Here is a 6,049-nt window from a genome sequence, read left to right on the forward strand (position 1 = left end):
GAATGGGACAGGACCACAGCCACATGAAAGGCGCACCAGCGTTACTAACACGGGAGCTTGCAAAATGTCTTCACAGCTCCCTGGTTTCATTGTCATCAGTATTCACTGACCAGAATGGATGAGAGTAATAGCTGGTAAAATGGTCTGACTGTCACAGAGCAAATTACTTTCATTGCAACGCAGCACCATCAAGCAGCGAAAGCCACTGACATGTAAATAGGTGGCAAAAAAAAGAGAGAGAGAGAGAGAAAGCCACTTACGCAGAAGTCATTGACATGTAAATACCAACGGAGGGACGGGAGAGATGAAAGAGAGCGAGAGGGAAAAACAGACAGAGGGAGGGAGAGTCAAAGCGACAGAAGGCTTTTGAGTTCTGAAGTGCTGTAATGGTCCTCATTCTCATTCAGGTGTAATTTGAATGAATAGCCGGGCAATTTGATTGATAGAATCTTGGATGTAGCTTTCTGCTCTGAATATGAACCCGTGAAGAATGGAAATAACACTCTGCTCTTTAAGAGCATCCCTCTCCCTCGGCCCTCCTCTCCAGCCAAGTGCAGCGCCACCCATGTGAGACCAAGTTGTACACGAGTCACATAATATCCTCTCTTTTGCGCCGAAATGGCTTCCTCAGCGTGTCAGGCTCTGTGCTCCGATGGCTGCCTCAGTTGCATCTCTTGCCTATGCTGTATGAGTGATGACAGGGAGCAACTGGCTTCCATTGGGATCTAATCAAATGTGAGGGCCCATGTGGGCTGCAGCCTGATAGAGAGGCGCTTTAACAGAGCTGCTCAAGGGAGACTCATCCATCAACCTGCAACCAACCAAAGAGCACCGGGCTACCGCTGGCAATGATGGAGAGCTCGCTGACTGACTCAATGGTGGTGTGTGTGTGTGTGTGTGTGTGTGTGTGTGTGTGTGTGTGTGTGTGTGTGTGTGTGTATGTGTGTGTGTGCGTGAGCGTCTGCACATGCGCCATGAGAGGTGCAACAGATATACAGTATGAGAGGAGATAACTATGTTAGCCCCTGCCTTAACCCAGCCTTTAAAATGAGTTCTGTTTGACAGTGCGGATATCTGATCTCTGACAAGTCTGCTAACACAGTTATTTGACATCAGATGAGGCCTTCAGGAACACGTCTAGGCATCGAGCAGAGCTCATGATATTAACTGTCAGGATCGCTGTCTTATCGCTGACCGAAAGTTATCACCTCATACAGATAGGTGTCCATTGTTGTCTCTGCTCAGAGGAGGTTTGGATGCCAGCTGGTGTCCTTTAAAGAGCTGAATCAGAAAAATGACACCAGCAAAGGGCTTAATTATTAGAGTTTTTTTGCCCAGCCCAGGCGTTTACCTCGCTTCAGCTTATTTTTTGGAATTTAAAGCTTTTTTGGAACTTAAAGAAAAACATTTTCGGCAGGGCGAAGCAAAAGAAAGAGACTGCGTGAACAATAGATTCTGAGAACAGATCACAGTGAGATTATCTCTCTTCCCTCGGCTCTGGGGGGGGAGAACAGACAGAAAATATGAAGAGCAAGAAAAAAAAAACCCAGAGCAAAAGAGACAAGAGAGAAATGAAATGAATGAACATCTGATAAGATCAAATGATTTACCGAGTTCAAAATACAGGGTAGGGTAGTGTGTGTGTGTGGCTGTGTGTGTGTGTGTGTGTGTGTGTGTGTGTGTGTGTGTGTGTGTGTGTGTGTGTATGTGTGTGTGTGTGTGTGTGTGTGTGTGTGTTTGTGTGTTTATGTGCATCGTCCGGTTTCTTTATCGGGGCAGACAGCAGGCCTGTGAGGTCAGTACCTAATCACAGTGGAGGTTAGATTTCTATCTGCACATCTCACTGGCCTCTCGGCTACTGTCTGAGATCCGCAGCCGGGTGGAGGATTCAGATAATATATGTTTTGAAGGGATTAAAGGTGCAATGCACAGTTTTTGGGGAGACATTTTAATCAGAGGAGAAAAATCATCATCGATTGATGACTCCATCGACAGCTTGTTTTTTGGGTTTTTTTCGTCATGGGAAAGATAAATATTCCTGCGTAGGTATTCTTTCCTCATTAATATTTTTAATATTATCAATTTCCTCTCCAAAACCTTCATAGTTTAAGAAGGCGGAAGTTAGTTGGATTCTGTTGGCCAAAATGAGCGTGAGAGGTCGGTGTTACGTTTCTAATCGAGCCCGCCGTGCTTATTTATTGTTTACTTAGTCACATTACCTCTCCTCTGTGTCCCCGCAGCGACACAGCCATAATTCACTCCCATAATTAAATATCTGGCTGAAAACTCAAAAGCCCGATTTTCTCCAATTGAATTCCCAATTCCTCACAGATACGCCGCATCAGCTTACAGACTCGCTGAGGCTCCGGGTTGGACGACTGTTTTCGGTTCGGAGGCAGTGAATATGTACCGCAGAGAGCGAGAGAGAGAGAGAGAGAGAGAGAGAGAGAGAGAGAGAAAGAGGACGGGAAGGTGAAAAAGTGGGAAGAAATGGCAGAAGGAAAGAGAAGGGGGGGAGAGAGTAGAAATGAGAGTAGACACAGAGTGAAGCAGAAAACAAATCAGAGCGGAGAGAAAGATGTAGATTTTGGGTTTTGTGCCAGGACAACATTTGGACAACTCTCCTTCTGGGTGTTGTCCAGGCACTTAGAGATGGGTGACACACAGTGGCATCTGTCTGTTTGTGTGTCAGTGCATCGTGTGTGTGTGTGTGTGTGTGTGTGTGTGTGTGTGTGTGTGCGCGCGTGTGGTCACTGGAGTTTAGAGATTACGGGCGAGAGGTGAGGCCAAACTGACAACAGCTGTTGACTCACGAAACCACATGACATTGATTTATTTTTGATTCCAGCGTAATGCCCTTTCCTAACCCCTCAACGTACACACACGCACACACACACACACACGCTCACACACGCTGTTATAAGTCAGTATGATTGATATAAAGGCTGTCACTCGCTCTCCCCTCGCTGTCAGGCTTCTCTTATCTCCATGGTGACACGGTGACAGGACTCCATCTATCCCCAGCACCCCGACACACACACACACACACACACACACAAGCACAAATACAGCAGGTGTCAATTAAGTTTGCATGTTGAAATAATTTATTACCCCCATTCATCTCCTTTTTATTTATTTATTTTTTTTTGGCCTGCTCAGGGCTTCTGTTTCTCCACACGGATCATTTAACTTTCATCTAAAATCTTACACACACACACGCAGCACTTGAAGGCCTCTGATGTTTGAATTGAATTTTACCAAGGCCTCCACAGATGGCTGGGGCCACATCTGTCATTCTGAGCTGGAGACCAGAGAGTCTGAGGCAGATATAATGGGAGTTACAGCTGGATGTGCACTGGGCCTGAATTTCAACAGCAGCCCACCGCCACTACAGGAGGCGACACAAAAACAAGCACTCGCCGTTGCACGATCTTTGCATCAGAAGTCTTCTTAAACTCCGCTCAACAGGTTTATCAGCTGTTGGTCAAAGAGGTAGAGGTGTGGGCAGAAAAATAGGCCAGAGAGACAAATAGAGAGACTTGTGAGGTGAGCGGAGGAGCTGGTAATGGAATACTACTTCCCTCTGCTGGACATGAGAGGAGCCTGCCGGATGGTTGATGGTTTCAGCCTCATGTTCTCACTCTTCTGTGGACTTATGACACCAGAGACACTGACCCTTTTTTTTTTTTTTTTTTAAATCAAAAAGAAGCTGTATTGATCCCAACCTGATTCACCCATCGACCTCTCACTAGACCAAGACAGTCAATGAAAAACAAAAAGTAAAAGAAGACCAGGGAGAAGTCTGTCACCGGCCGTTTTTTGATGCCGGTGATGCTGATGATGTGTCTACAGGCACTGGAGGTTTCTTCCGGCGGTCCTCATCTTGAGGGAGGCTCACGAGCTTTTCGGCAAAAGGAAAGCAAACATTTTTAGCTTGAGGAGCAAACATACTGTAGCACCTCGCTCTGCTGTAACAAGAGAAGCCAAATCCCAAAATACATGTGAGGATTTGGACTATTTTTGTTCAAGGGAGCGAGACTGTTTCTTATTTTTTTTTTATTCTTTTTTTCACGTGGTTCCGCTGCAACACAATTCAAATGTGAGAATGCGAATGTTGGAGCTTGGGGAAAATCCAGCAACGCATCAGGTCCGTCTCATGTGAGATTCATCCTCTGAATTCATCTTGATAGATCTTTGTCTCTCTCTTTTCATTATATACACACTATGTACACTGGTCAAACCAGCAGTGGAAAATACATACATTTACTATTATTATTATCATTATTATTATTATTATCATCATCATCATCATCATTATAACATCCTATTTTTTCTATTTATTTTCTATTTAACTTTATGCACATTCTTCTGATTCTTTGTCCTGTACTTGTTGCGTCTTTAACAAGTGAGTTCTCCTGTTGTGGGATAAATAAAGCTTGTCTAATCTAACTTTAATTCTTTCCATTTGATACTTCTTTATACTCACACCCCACTGCATTTCACCAGGAAGAATTTCACTTTCTGCTCCACTGCAATGTTTCAACTTCTTTAGTTACTCATTACGGTACTTTTAAGATGAAAATTGTACACAGTGAATAATATAACAAGATTTTAAAATAGAATAAACAAGTGATTTCGTACCTTTCTGGCTTCTGGTTTTACACATATCAGTGTGTAATTGAGGGTAACTAAGTATAAGTCAACAGGTGATAAGGCTGTTATAAGTAATTATATGATGCTTATTACCATTAATTAGATATGTAAGAATTCATAGTAGCATCATAAACACAATTATTGTCAGATTATGAGAAATGTTTAAACACTTAGCTGTATTAATTTACCTTTTATGTCATTTTAACAGCTACCTGACCCACAATCCCCGAGAGTCAGAGGACAAAGAGCTCTAAAGCACAGGCTCTTGCTTGTAACGGAATATTTTTGTATTGCTGTATCGGTAAAGCATGCATCTCCAAATTTGGTGATTATTTCTGATAAATTAAAGGACTGAAGATATCAAGTGTTCCTTTATGAGTTCAGAAAATTCTGCACTTCTTAAGAGAAATAGACATTTGAAAACCTCCTAGAATTTGTTAAAAGTATCTACAGTTCCTAAAAATCTAAAATCTAAAAACATGATATATGAAAGTAAAACACTGACAGGAAGCAGTTTACTTCTGAATGAGTACTTTTAATAGGTTTTATTTGCAATAATCAAGTATCCGCACAGTGCAGTATGAGTACTTTCAAAAAGGATCGGACTACTTCTTCTTCCTCCGCTGGATACTTTGTTTGTGCTATGACTGAGATGAATAAACTGGAGGGAAGGCCATCTTTCATCTAAGCTCACACAAGCCAAGTCAACATTTTCACTATGCTAATACACCCTTAGTCAATCACACACACACTCACCCACACCCACACACAAGCTCCAACATCCTGGTCCAACACTCCTCACACACGTTGCATCCTCTTCGCCTGGCTCTCACATTAAGACCTTGAATGCCAGTGTGCTGGACTCGAGCACGCCCATGTTGTCAAAACTGTTTGCAAATCTGTCACATACTGCAGATGTTGTGCAAAGACAGAGGACTCTCCCTGCACGCTGTTATCCCACTTAGTCCAACACAAAGTGGTTAATTGCTCCTGATGATTGTCCTTTGAGGTGGAGGGGAAAAGGTAGATAATAGGCACTTACAAGGATCTGGGGAGGGAGGAGCGGCGGGGAGAATGAATGGAGGATGTCATGAATGATGTCCACTGTGCCGACTGTGATATCAGATTCCCCCATCAGCAGAGACCTGCCCCGCATTTCCCGCCCCCCTCCTTTCCCTGTCTCAGTTAACAGAACAGTGCCCGATTTGGCCACCAGCGACAACAAAAGAAAACAACTTCAAGAGCGTAAATTAAACATACCTGCAGATGCTTTTGACTGGAGTGTGTGTGTGTATGTGTGTGTGTGTGTGTGTGTGTGTGTGTGTCTGTGTGTCTGTGAGGTCTGAAGGCCCCTGCAGGCAGTGTGAATAATTAACAGGGCCAGTGAGCGAGGCAG

This window comes from Acanthopagrus latus, chromosome 1 (genome assembly GCF_904848185.1).
Source record: "Acanthopagrus latus isolate v.2019 chromosome 1, fAcaLat1.1, whole genome shotgun sequence".
Taxonomy (NCBI): Eukaryota; Metazoa; Chordata; class Actinopteri; order Spariformes; family Sparidae; genus Acanthopagrus; species Acanthopagrus latus.